Source organism: Coptis chinensis, chromosome 7 (genome assembly GCF_015680905.1).
Source record: "Coptis chinensis isolate HL-2020 chromosome 7, ASM1568090v1, whole genome shotgun sequence".
Taxonomy (NCBI): Eukaryota; Viridiplantae; Streptophyta; class Magnoliopsida; order Ranunculales; family Ranunculaceae; genus Coptis; species Coptis chinensis.
Genome location: NC_141462.1, coordinates 81,923,927 through 81,937,988, shown reverse-complemented (window position 1 = coordinate 81,937,988; position 14,062 = coordinate 81,923,927). Strand labels below are relative to the sequence as shown.

The window sequence follows — 14,062 nt, the reverse complement described above, 5'->3', positions numbered from 1 at the left end:
TCAATTATCTGATCAACATACAAAAAATCATCATAATGTATTTATGTTTCCTTTACCAAAAATATGTATTTATGTTTCATATGGTTTTAATGGAGAAAATAGTTGTGAAATTTTCTACACAAATGTGGGTATGAGTTAGGGCTAGAAATGGTGCGGGATGCAACCCGAATCCGACCATATCCGAATCCATTTTAATGGATATGGTTTCTATGTTTGTGACTAGAATCCGACCCAAATATCCGAAAATTCAAAAATCCAAATTATTTTAACAAGATTTATATTTTGATATCTAAAAATTAATTTATATCTTACATTTATATATGAAAATAATTAAAATAATGTATTTTTTTGTATTTTTTAATGGATATAGATATCCGAAATCCGACCAGAATCTGGATGGATCCAAATATGGTAAAGAGTTTTGAGTGAAAATCTAACCCGAACCAGCTCCATTTCTAGCCCTAATATGAGTACTTAAATAGTAATCCCGATCCTGATCGGAAAAAAAATAAATAAAAATAAATAAATAAAAAATGTTTAAGTAGTTAAGTGTATATGTATTTGGGCAATGAGAAAAAAAATAATAGTAAATTGTGCAATGACTCAATGAGTATATGGTATCACAAAGAAGAACGCATGTAATTAGGGCCGGGCATCAAAGATATAGCAGGCGAATTACAATAAGAGTGTTTTTACAGCAACTCACACTTTTGAACCGAATTTGTGAATACACTGACGTGTCAAGCAGAGAGACCTTGATTTTCAGTACTTCTTTGACCAATACACACGCACCCCCTGCCTGATGAGTGCCACGTCAGTGTGTTCACAAATTCGGTTCAAAAGATTCGGTTGCTATAGAATTTTGGTTACAATCATAACAAACAATGGATATGCCCAAGAATGTAAAGACGCATTGGACTGGCTGATTAGGTGATATTTCACATGGACTTTGTCTTGATATAAGATTATGTGGGGGAACAGTGGGACACGTACAACCAAACATAAACAAGAATAGAGACTATATACAAGTTCTTATCAAAATCACGTTGAATGTAATTAAATTGCTCATGCAAAAGTATTGTTGATATACCTACCAGAAAACCTTCAACAACTAAAGTTAATTGTACTTTAGAAAGTGCTAGAGTCACTTCTCCAGTTCTCCCATAATCCAAACTATAAACCCCACAAGATACTAAGCCGTTATGATTTCTTGTACTTTAGACAGATAGATCTCTTTCCCATAAATCAACCTACGTACCCAAAAGCCATTAATATCAAATTAGAAAATCTTTGAGAGGCCACAAGTTTTTTTTTTTTGGGTTTTTTTGACTTAATCCCCCACAGATGTATTCCTTTTTGAAATAACCCCCCATTTTGAAAATCATTACTGATTGCCCCCCATTTCAGAGTTAATTTTTCATATTGACAATTTTGCCCTTATGTCAAATTTGTAAAAACCCCCCATTTTTAACATACGTCTTTGAAAAATTCAAAAATTCAAAAAAAAAAAAAAAAAACAAATTAAAAAAAAAATCCAAAATTTTCCAAAAATTGAAAAAACAAATCAGAAAAAAAAAAAAATATGACTGATGTAGCTTACTCTTCTAATGAGTCAAACAGGGTTGAGTAATAATGAAGTGCCTTAGTAAATTGGTCGAATTAAATCGGCCCATTATGATTTGCTTCTTCTTCCACAATCGTAACAATTTTAGGCTTCATCTCTTTAATTGTACCCAAAACGTTATCAATTGCATTGGGCTGGGCTAGTAACTGATGCAACTCAAACATCGAATTCACTACAACCGTCTTCGCCGGTCCGAAGATCCAAAATGGATGCGTCAAGATCAGCTAATGAATTACAAACAAACCCTCTATACTCAAACTCAACATGTAAATTTTTAGCAAATTGAGCTAACTTCCAACCAACCTGTTGCAGAGCATCTATGTTATCGGGCTGAGGTGGCCCGATACTTGTTAATCGAAAACTAGGCGGCCCATTCGGACGCATTGCAAGTGCTTGCATTAAAGCAAACCATTGAATACCTTGTTTCATACTGAAATCGATAATATGAACCCGATTGGAATCGATGCGAGTCTAGAATCGCTTGATTTGCAGTGAAATGAGCGAATTTGAGGTGAGGGCAAGTTTCATAAAAATGGATTTGAAGAATATCAGAGAAAGAAGAATCAAGTGAAGGTTGAGGATATAAACCGTAAATATGACGAAAGCAAGTGCTTCAAAGAAAGTAAGTAGCTACTTTCCTCATTGTGAAACTAGCGAGTAGGCTTATCCGCTTAACGAGTGATTCACTAGTTTGAGGTTATCTTGTTGAACCGCCGGCCAGCAGCCCATTAAAGTGTGAACTAGGCGAATACCATTTTCCTGCGAGTCAATTAGTACTCTTGGCCGAAGTTGACTCGCTTAGAGTAACAATCCCATTGTTGTTATTTGAAGAGGCGTAGATTGATGGGATTTCTTGTTTGATTCTTTTCTTCCCCCTTTCACCAAGTATTGCACTCAAATCGTAATTTGAAGAAACGGGTTCGTCATAGATCTGTGCTTTGATAGTTGAAGATTCAGCAGGGGGAATATGTGATTGTTTGATGATTGTTGTTGTTGGGGAAGAGATAGTTCAGCTTCACAAATCATGGATTCGAGCAAAGTAGAAAGATCAGAAGGATTATAATGAACTGTATCAGAACCACCAAGATGAGAAAGTAAAACATTTTCTTGAGCTGCTGATGAAGAACCCATCGTCATTTCAAGCTGTTCTATCTTAAAAGCTACATCACTATATTTTTTTTAATTTGTTTTCAAGTTGTTATTTTTTTCATTTTTTTTTCAATTTTTCTGATTTTTTGAGTTTTCAGATTTTTATTTTTATTTTTATTTTTTAATTTTCAAAATTTTCAAAGATGTATGTTAAAAATGGGGGGTTTTTACAAATTTGACATAAGGGCAAAATTGTCAATATGAAAAATTAACTCTGAAATGGGGGGCAATCAGTAATGATTTTCAAAATGGGGGGTTATCTCAAAAGGGGGTACATCCGTGGGGGGTTAAGTAAAAAAAACCCTTTTTTTTTGTTTGGTAAAATGCATTCGATTTATTCATTTACAGAAAGGTACGAAAAGTACAAATAGCAGCCGAGTCATTTAACAAAAGACTAGTTACAGATTTAGGTAGTTTATCACACCAAATAGAGATAACACCCAATCGCATACGTGAAAGCGTATTGGGCAAATTTTCTCAAGTAACCATGGGATTCAACCACCAAACTTGATCAGATGTCGGATTAAATCTCAATTTTGCAAAATAATCAGCCACAAAATTTCCTTCTCGATATGTCCAGTAGAGTTTAGAGGCCACAAGTTAGGGTATTTCCAATGGGGGGTGTAAAATTATAACTCCACATAGACTCCACCTAAATGTTATTAGGATTTTACAACTCCAATTGCAAATTATTATATAGTCCATAAATATCCACTCTCAATTGTTTCCAATGGAAAAGTATAAAAAAGTTCAATTTTAAACTCGGATGACACTTGAAGTGACATCTCTCTTTAAATTAAAGTGGGACGTCACTTCAAGTATCGAACGAGTTTTAAATTTTCAAATTATGACTTTAGAAATAGATAGGAACGACACTCCAAGTGACGTCCGAGTGTTTTTTTTGTTCAGACGTATGTTCAAGTGTCGCCCAGGCTATTTATCAACTGATTCTATCAAGCCTATTACCACGGTTTAGCACCCCATTGGATAGAGTTTTTTTACACTTGGGGTGTAAACTTTTCACTCTATACGGTTTACACCTTCTATTGATGCTCTTATGGACACTACACCATAATAGGATATTTGCAACGCGGACCTTTTTTGCTTTGCAACGGTTATTTACTGTTAGCAAGTTGCCAACGCTATATTTCAGGAATTTTATAAAGCGTTGGCAATGTTATAAAGTGTTGTTTTATTTCGGTGAATTTCAGGAATTAATTGCCAACGCTTAAAAATCGTGTGAGAAGCTCGAAATATAAAACATAACCTCTCTCTCTCTCTCTCTCTCTCTCTCTCTCTCTCTCTCTCTATTTTGCTCGGTCGATATTTTAGTGATAAAGGAAATGAATTTGGCTTGTTTTCTTCGTTTTTAAGGTTTTCTTCATATATCTGGAAAAAAAATAGTACTAATCTGATTTTTCACTTCAAATTTTACTAGATCTAACAATTAACATATCTTTGTTTGTTGAAACAGACTCAAAACTTGTTTCGTATAGCAATATAGCCTCCTCGTTCCTTGCGTCGAACTGCTTTTAACTGAGGTTTTTATTTTAACTTTTCATTTAATTTTCTCATGTTTTGGTATAAGAATATGGCCTGATGTTGTTTGTTGCGTTAATAAGCCCAACTTAGGAGAAACCCATCTCTTTGGGGAAGAAAATAGGGTATTGTGTTCATCATGGCTTCATTCAGCTGGATTCTTCAACTCCACTCCACAAAGACCTCGTTTTTACTCGCAAGGATTGGATTTCAACATTAATGTATGCCCGAACTTCACATTTATTAATTCAATAGTCATTAATAAATTCTCATTGCTTAAAGAATTTGATAGTCCAACCTTTCTTGGTTGGCTTGCAAGTTGCAGCAGTAAGGTGCATGATGAGACCAAAAGACTTTGCGCCAATAAATAGAAGACCCGTGTTGGGCTAGAATACATCACATAAGGCAACTTTAATTTTGGACTGACGAGGTGAGAGCTTCTATTGTGACATCTCAAACTTCTTTCAAACTGGAAACACATGAGAAACTGCCCCATTCTGTGGGTTCCCCTGAAAAATGGATATTGTTTGTTTGTCCAAATCAATCACCGTTGTACACAGTGTGTAGAGTGTTGGACCTGAAATCTTTTTTGGCATTTAGAAGAGTTTGTAAGAAGCTTACTCCTAAGTGCTTTTGTGGAGAAAGGGTCTTTAGAAAATGATAATCTATGATTAGAGTTAGATTAGAAAGTTAATTTGTTTCAGAAATGCACCCATAGCTAGTGGGAAACATTTTACAAGCCATTGTGAGAGTAAAATGTTACCTTCCATGTAGATGGGATATTTCTTGTCGTTTGTATCTCCAAGCAGTGAAAGAAAATTGGCCTCGTTTTTTTTTTTTTTTAGGTAGCTGGGCTGCTCTTCTTTGCCTGTTCATAGAGTTCTCGTCTTGTGTCCTTCAGGAAACAATACCCGTGGTTAAAATAAAAATTCAATTCTATGTTTGTCCATGATTAATTTTCTACTTATACATGAAAAATATTCCTTACCTGCTGCACTTGAAGGTGGAGATATATGTTTGCATGGTAGTAAGGCCAGATCCTTACTACTATAGATTGAACTAACTTTACTGTAGAGTCCATTGATTTTGATGGAGGGTTTACTTTGCTTAAGGTATTTCTCTCTGTCCATCCAAACACATTTGTACCTTGTGATTATCTTGGGGAATCTAGTAGTGTGTTTGTTTTGTAGGGTCGAGTAAGTACGCAAGACGTTTTTTCTTTTTCCAATTCAGACTTAGTTCCTGGAAAATATGAAGGTGCTTCTCAGTTTCCATTCTATTGGTTTGTTACCTTAGATTCTTTTTGGATTTGTTAGGTTTCAATGGATTGAATGATTGACTGTGGAATCTTATTTTGTGTGTATTGAGTAGGAGGATTGAAACTATGGGAAGGTTCACTTGATTTGGTTAAGCAACTCCGCTTGCAGATTCGGGAGGGACAATTATCTCTTTTGTGACCGAACATGTTAGAAGGCAGGAGGTTTATACTCAGTCTATTCCTGGAGTTTTCTTCTTTTACGACTTCTCTCCAATTAAGGTGAGTGAATTGAAAGCTGCCTTTCATAATCAAGGCAAGTACTAAGCATATTTTCTCAAGGTTCTGAGACTCTACAAGGTTTTGACAGAAATGTTCAAGCTAGGTTTTGCAATATTATATTTTAGTAGCATCGTTTATGTTGACGTATGTTCGGAAGCCAAAAAATAGTATTCTGATATCGCATTTAATGTATCCTATAACTCGGTATCTATTTCTGCATCTATTTTATGTTTCTCATTTTCAGTTCTGATTTGATTTCTAGTACTTGGTATCTAGTACTGACTTGGTATCTAATATTGACTTGGTTTCTAATATTAAACAATTGCTTTATTTGACAATTCAACAAAATTTAATACTAAGAATGCCATACTCCTGGAACTTGTTAGAAGTCATGTTTCCTGCTTTATGCTTAATGCTTGACAGATTGTATGTAATCGTTCTTATTGCATATGTCAAAGCTAGCCCGTTCTCTGACTACCTGTGCCCGTCTCTGCCCACGGGGTTTGCCAGGAGGTTCTCTTTCCAATCCTAACAAACTATCGAAACACTTTTTCAGTGGATTCTGAACCTTACCTAGGCCTGGCACGCATGTTGAATTGAATTTTGAGTTTTGTATTTTCTAGTTATGCATAACGCAATCCTGTGTGTAGTGAACACTCAGATGATTATTTGAGTGTGAGTTTTTGTTATCTGTGCAAATTATTTTTTTTTGGCAAAATTGCAGGTGAGCTTCAATGAGGAAACAATGCCATTGTTGTACTTCTTGACAAATGTCTACGCGATTGTTGGAGGTAAAACTAAATGGTCACATCACATTTTGCATCTTTTTTTAGTTTTAATTCAGTTAGGGGCATACATTATGGAAATAGTAGTATGGCTTAGTACTTGAAAATCAGCACTATTATCTAGAAATTAGAAACCAGTTTAACTGTTTAAGTAATCCTAGCTTGGATCAGTTTCTGCTTGATCTCCTCTTGCCTGTACCCTACCCCCCTAAGGCTAAAATGAACCTAGTTGGTTGGTTCAAAGCCACTTCAAACCATCATATGTATGCTAGTTTGCGATCATCTGATTAACTTGTCACATGAACTAGAAGGTTAGCTATGATAACTATAGTCAGGTCTGCATCTCTTGGCATATGCATATAGATAGTTCAAGGATGGAAAACAAGAATAAATATAGGGAAAAGTAAATTGGAAAATGCATAACTGACTAGTCTCACATTTCTCATATTTTTGGGACTTCCCGGTGTTTTCACAATTTTTGACCATCACTTTTTTATTCTGTAAATGTTCCCGCAAGCACTTCTTATTGTTAATGACCATGGAACGTCCCTTAATTTGACAAACATGCTTTCCATTTTAATGTAGGCAATTGTAAGAGCTGGAACCTTTATATTTGCTTCACATATCAGCTATATGCAAATTATCAGCTTTTCAGTTCATGCCAACATTACTCGGTTTGTTCCTTGTCTTGTAATAGGTTTGAATTGGACAAAGAGCATCCTGATAGGAATAAACTACACAAAGAACAGATTGGTGTTTCTCTGTCCAAAAGCTCGATAGTTCCTTGTCAGGAAAGCACCAGATCCAAGAATTCTGAGAACTCAAGGTCTCAATCTCAAGCATGTACTCTTGAGCAACTAAAATCTATTGCTGATTTTGGTAATTTAACACCACTTCTTGTATATGAAGAAATTGTATTATATATTCACATAATATGGGAATCTATCTAGAGTTATGGTCTCTGTGGGATCAGCTTTTGTTCCTTGAAGATTACTAAAAATTCTTGATCAGTTTAGTAATTTCTTTAGTTTGATATGATTTCGAAATCAAGTTGATATAGTTTCATCCTCAAAATTCAGAATTATGATAAAACTTTACTGCAATATAGTATCCAGGAAGGCTTTCATTATTGCCTGTGTGATTGGATTACTCGGCTATTGAATGCTCTTATATATTTTTTTTAGGAATTCTCTAGTAGTTGAGTTTAAAGCCTTAAATTTGAACTACTGCTAAAGTCTGGGCTTAGGCACATTCTCAAATTCTTATTAGGGCCAAGTTTGAAGAACTATGTTCGGACCTCCTTGATAGGTTATGACTTTCTATTTGTTAGAGTGTGATACACCATATGGTGTATGTGTATGAGCATGGCTATGAATACTGGCACACAGTAATATCTATTTATTGTAGGTTTAGATGGTCTCCCTACAAAATATATGAGAAATTATTATTTTTTATCAGCAATCCATCAACAACAGTTTATAATCGTTACAAACGATTTTTAATTTTTTTTAAAATTCACTAACAACTTTGCAACGGTTAAGAACCGTTGGTAATATTTTTAACAAATTACTAACGCTTAAAAAACGTTTGTGAAATAAAAAACAGTTGCAAAGGTTTTAAATTTGTATACAAAATAGTTATAAAAAGCGTTGCAAATTTCTGTTTGCAACGGTTAATAACCGTTAGAAATTTCTGTTTACAACGTTTATTAACCGTTGCAAATATTTTCAACACTTTACCCACGCCATATTTACAACGCTTAAAAAGCGTTACGAAAATTATTAGCAACGGTTACGCCATATTTACAATACTTAAAAAGTGTTACGAAAATTATTAGCAACAGTTTTTTGCCGTTGCAAATAGCCTATTATGGTGTAGTGGGAGCCATAGTTGTCACAATCTGGCTTTTAATTAGTACGAGTGTTTCTATCATCGAACTTTTGGGTCGAAGTGTGCAAAATAGATCCTAGTTTTTGGCATGAGAGACCTTGATGTCATGGATGTCAACATGTCATTAACTCATCATCCCAAAAAAAATTCAATTCCTTTTGAAGATTCTAGTCTTAACAAATCTACTTAGGAAACATTTTTCAGGCAGTTCCATTTTATACAAAATCTGCAGACTTATTGGTGAGGTAAGAAAGTTTGAAACAAAGTAATTTTTTTGTTATCACGATCATCCTCACCAAAAATCACGAGTTGGACACCCATAATTTCCCAGGTAATAAATGTGGTAACTGATGAAGTGCTTAAGTTCCCATCGTACATGACTGCTAAAATATCACATATGGAAATAGGACCAAAGTATTTAGAGCAAGTCCAATGGGAGCTATATGGGCTGTTAAAGGCAAATATAGCACCCCAACTACAAAAATATCGTTCCAATGGGGCTGCTAAAAGAGTATTAAATTTGAAAAGAGTAAAAAATCCAACCAAAATTAAGACTTTCGCTAACAGTTGCTATAATAAGTTCTATGCTGTCCGTGTGTTAAATTTCGACGGAAGGCAAAAACTGTGTCGTCCGTCCAAAAAAAATTCAACTTAAGTTACAAAACAATGAACGGACGGCAGAAATTATACTATCCGTATCATTTAGCACTTCAAAACATAAACACGATTGTATTGGTTTTTTTATTTTGGAGTGCCAAATTTGGCTAGACAAACTAAAAAACCTATGTGGCACCTTTTAACAGCCCAATTTAGCGGCTCTCCATTGGACTTGCTCTTAGAGAAAAAATTTAATGACACGCTTTGCACAAAAAACTACTCACACGCCAATGAATCACCTGAAACAAAAGATAAACTTATTCCGATCACTGCTAATATATACAGCAGAATTCTCATTTACTACGTACAATTGGATATATTTTGCTGTAAGGGGTGAATGTTTACGCGATATATTCTGCAGAACTCTCAACTGGTGCACAAACCAATCTGCTACAATGAAAAAACAAAAACGAGACGCTCGAATCAACTAACCAAGTACATGGTCTTGTTCAAGATGTGGGTAGCACAGCATCAATGCAAAATAATATACTTTTTTCTTTACATCTTAATTGTGTAAACGGAGTGTTGTTTCAAGGAGTTAAGCGTGCGTAATTTTTAAATGATATGTGATTCTCTGAATATGCAACTTCAATCTTGAATACAACCTGCGTTAGCCAATCCATCCAAAGCGCTATTTCAGTTGAGTGTGTAACTGACATTTTGACGAAATAATCCATGGTGGGTGGCAGTAACTCATTAACCATATATAAAACTAGACATGTATTATTCATATTTCACAGATATAATTGTCAGAAAACTGGACACGGCCTAACATTGAAAAGTTATAGAGCAATCCACTGGTAGTTCCTGTGGTTACTTTTACTACATGTAGCTCAATTGGACAAAATGATATCTCAAACTTACAAACTTTCACCTACTAATAAATATATAGAAAGGGGGTAGAGGAAGAAATTAAATGGGATGAACTGTCGGCGGACATGAAATTTATGTGAGGCACTTGATTTCTTGTTGAGATCAGTGACAGCAGCTTGAAGAAAATTTAATAAATAAAGTAATGAGTAGATAATGTTCCCAAGCATGAGACACCAAAAGACCAGAAGAGAAGAGCATTTGACAAGGTCACCTGGAATCCAATAACTATACCTTCTCTTGCTCTATCATCCCGACGCCCCAGTGCCGGCCTGAGTGTCCGTCTTGAGGCAAAGCCACACAAGCAAGTGCTTTGGGCCACCATTATTTTGGCAAAATAAGAGGCCACCACTAGAGTCCACAAAACAATTTAACACACCTTGAAATATACACTTACTATTAAGAACAATATAATTATAGGCTTAACTGTAACTTATAGTTAATAAAAATATTAAATCCACATTTTACTTCACATATTACCACATCAAAATATGCATAAAATATTATTTGTTACATGAAACAAAAAAGAATTTGACTAAAAAGATGAGAAAACAAATAATAACGCGAAATAAAAAATGCGTCAATTTTTGTTTTTGACATGTGAATGGACACACATAGAGCCACATTTTAATTGTTGGCTTCGGGCCACCAGAAACTCACAGGATCGACACTACAACGCCCCCCATGAAATGCAATCCAACTTTGTATGGCTTCAACCAATCGTTGGATTTGTTAACTAATTCATCGAAGGAACCTGGCTAGGATAATGCATTCGGACTATCTTTTTTTTTTTCGATAAAAACATTCGGACTATCACTCACATGAAATTAACACTATTATTCTCCACGACATGTACTAAACAATGCGAGGACTCTACTATAATACCAAATAAAACAGCATACACAATCACACAACCAAAAACTCAGACAAATTACTTAGTACAATATACTGAAAAAAAAATGTTATAAATTACTGAAATTAGAATAAGTGGTCCAATCTTATTAAAAGTAAGAAAAAAAAAGATAATAACATAGAAGTAAGCAATCTAAGTACAAAAAAAGCATAAATAACATGCATGGTGTACTCGCTGGTATCTGTGTATGGGAGATTGAGAAAAATAATTATTTTTGTCATACCCGTCCCAAGCTCAAGCCAGAACTGGGCGAAAATTTTGGCCCTCTGGGAACATCTGAGATCCTGATCGAGCACCCTCAATGACGACAAACTACATCATATATGTTCCTCAGATTTACAAGTGTCTCGGCTCCCAGTCAGAAGTTCAAGAGCCATAGTATGTGACCACAAATGGAGTCCAATAACAAACATTTTCTTCTTTCTTGAAAATAAACCTTGTCTAAGTTAGATTTGAGAGTAAAATGTCTGACAAAACTCTAAGAAATTATATAATATACACCATAACTCCTACATTCTGCATCAATATGGGTTGTCAAGTTCCGACTTATTCCTATCTAATTCCGGATCAACTCTAGGTGGATCATATAACACCCCGTGTTTTTATTCTTTGTTTTCCTAATAATAATAAAGATAATAGTAATAATAATAATAATGTAATAGATAAAATAGAGATAGGCTATCCCGTAGTTACGGATAAAAGCCCGTAAATAACTAGATAAGAGTTATCCTTTTTTTTTTAGAAGTTAAATAAAAACTAGAAAATAGGGGTTTCTCACGTAGAGTTTTTAGGGAAAAACAAAACGAGAGTTTTAGAAAAAAAACACAACGAGGGTTTATAAAAAAAAAAAAAAGATGGGAGAGTTTTACTGAAAAAGTTTTGAACAAGGAAGATTATCTTTTTAAGACGATGAGACGTCGGGCTTCGGGGTTTTTGATTTTCGGGAGCCGCTTAGGCCGCTCGGTTTTAAATCGGTGAGTAGTCCAAGTTTTTTGTTATATGTGTTTTTGCTATTCATCCCAAGAATATCTTGTTTCCGAAATTGAAATAGTATAAACCTCTTTAATGGTGTCGACCGAAGTTATCACGAATGTCACAAGATCTTTATAAAACTCTGTTAAGGTGCCGATTCTGTTAATGGTGCAGACTATGTTAGATACGTTTTTTTTCAACAATACAGTAAATAAAACTATGACGAGTTTAGCATTGAGATGTCGAAGATTCGACACCGGGGGTTAAGGGCGTAAACCTCATAACCCAAAACGCCCTTTTCTTGTTTTTCATTAGAATTCGGTCTGTATAGTTTTACTGAACTTTTATGTTGTTAGGATGGATGAACTGTGGAGTTGTGGACTGGGCGTGGTGAAGTAGAGGTGGTTGTTTCAGGTGAGGGGAAGTGCTGTGAAGCTTGAACAGCCATTAATGGCGTTCAAGCAAGAACCTAACCGTTTCGTGTTTGTTGTTGCTTAACTGTTGTCGAGTTTGATTGTTTTGTTGTGAGGTTTTGTTAATGGTTGTTTGGGTGCTGGAGAGGGGACGATTGGAGCTCTGTAGAGCATCAATGGTGTCGATTTGGATTTTTGCAGTATGATGAAATCGTGTTTTGTTAGTATAGATAGGTAGGGGTTTGACAAAGGATGCAAACCGCTGGGTTCCTTTTGTTTAGAGGTGGCCGGTGGTGGCTGTTATGGTGGTCGGTGGTGGCTGGAGAAAAGGAGTGAAGAAGATGAACAGTACATCACGATTTGGGCTTGGGCCAAATCGTGATGGGCTTATATGTTTTGTTTGGTTTTAAATTTTTGGACTTCACTTTAGACAATGGGCCTTAGGATTTGGGCTTTTGGGTTTTTGGAGTTTAGGCATGGTTGACCAAGGTTGGCTGTTGACCAGAGTGGACTCTGACTTTGACTGTTGACCAGAGTGGACTTTGACTTTGACTTTGACCAGGGTTGACTTTGACCAGTTGACCCGAAAATTTGACTTTTTCCTAAATTATGATTCGGTCTATTAGGATAAGTCTAGGACTATTAGCATGTTTAACTTAGGCTAGGACCTTTCTAAATATACTTGTGTACGTGTATTTACTGCTTTGTGATTTTTCAGTCTTTTACGATACACAACGTTATGACACTTATACCTCCATGAAATTAATAACGCGTAAACCAAAATTACTTGAATCAAGATATTCCTTCGTTCTCTGAAATAATATATACAATAAATTTCAATAATGCGTAAACAAAACTTACCGCACCCTTTTAGAACTCTCCACGCCTCAAGTTTTGGAATTGAATTTATGACTGATGAAGTCAAATGTTAGGTGGGCATTTATTGAATGTGCCATAAATGGCCCGTTAGTGTTATATAAGGGTATTCATTGAATGTGCCATGAATGACCCGGGTATTCATTGAATGTGCCATGAATGACCGAGTTAGGTTGGATCCGCCTGTCCTAAAGAGGAACTAAGGTATTCGCCTTGCGGGTTAGTTGTATTCCTTGAGTGTACGGGAATGTAGGATTGGGTATTCCTTGAATGTGGGCAAGAATGACCCGGGCATTCATTGAATGTGCCATGAATGGCCCATTAGTGATATGATAGGTATTCCTTGAATGTGACGGGAATGACCTAAGGTATTCATTGAATGTGCCATGAATGACCTGAGTTTTGTGCCCAAAGAGGCATGAAATATGTGTATGAAAGCCCAGAGATGGCTATGATATTGTGGTATTTGGTGGGAGAGAGGCACACAGGAATGTGTGATTTGGCAAATGTGTGGAGTGCAAATCGTGGAGTATCTACTAAAGGGTGGGTGTATAAGAAAAGTAATTGATTAATTAATAAGAGAAATTGATTTGGTTATGCGAGTGTGCTTGGGTTTACCTTTGAATACATATAGGATATCGACAAATGTTATAAGTTCTAACTTTCTTTTGCAGGAGGGTAGGACTTAATAATATTTTGTCTTAGGACGCCAATCCTACCCTTATACAAATGGCCGGACATCGGTAAGTGTAATTCAATTATTTAGATATTAAAAGGAGTTATTAGAATGAATTAATAACATGGAAGTTAATAAAATGGAAGTTTTGCTTTTGAAGA

General features: G+C 35.4%; 2 long non-coding RNA genes and 1 pseudogene across 3 annotated transcripts; 2 read left to right on the top strand and 1 right to left on the bottom strand.

The window, feature by feature from the left end:
- Nucleotides 1-1,357: 1,357 nt before the first annotated feature.
- LOC147489323 (DELLA protein GAI1-like) lies at nucleotides 1,358-2,761 on the bottom strand (annotated as a pseudogene).
- A 1,334-nt stretch (nucleotides 2,762-4,095) lies between these two features.
- Nucleotides 4,096-4,529, top strand: LOC147489322 (uncharacterized). Its single transcript, XR_015201950.1, has 3 exons — nucleotides 4,096-4,147; nucleotides 4,248-4,314; nucleotides 4,396-4,529. It is a non-coding gene; the product is annotated as an uncharacterized LOC147489322 (long non-coding RNA).
- A 127-nt stretch (nucleotides 4,530-4,656) lies between these two features.
- LOC147489321 (uncharacterized) lies at nucleotides 4,657-7,634 on the top strand. Of its 2 annotated transcripts, XR_015201949.1 has the most exons (5): nucleotides 4,657-4,742; nucleotides 5,503-5,569; nucleotides 5,684-5,849; nucleotides 6,574-6,640; nucleotides 7,332-7,634. It is a non-coding gene; the product is annotated as an uncharacterized LOC147489321 (long non-coding RNA). The 2 variants fall into 2 exon arrangements; XR_015201948.1 differs by lacking the exon at nucleotides 4,657-4,742 and having other exon boundaries at nucleotides 5,176-5,569.
- The last annotated feature ends 6,428 nt before the right edge of the window (nucleotides 7,635-14,062 follow it).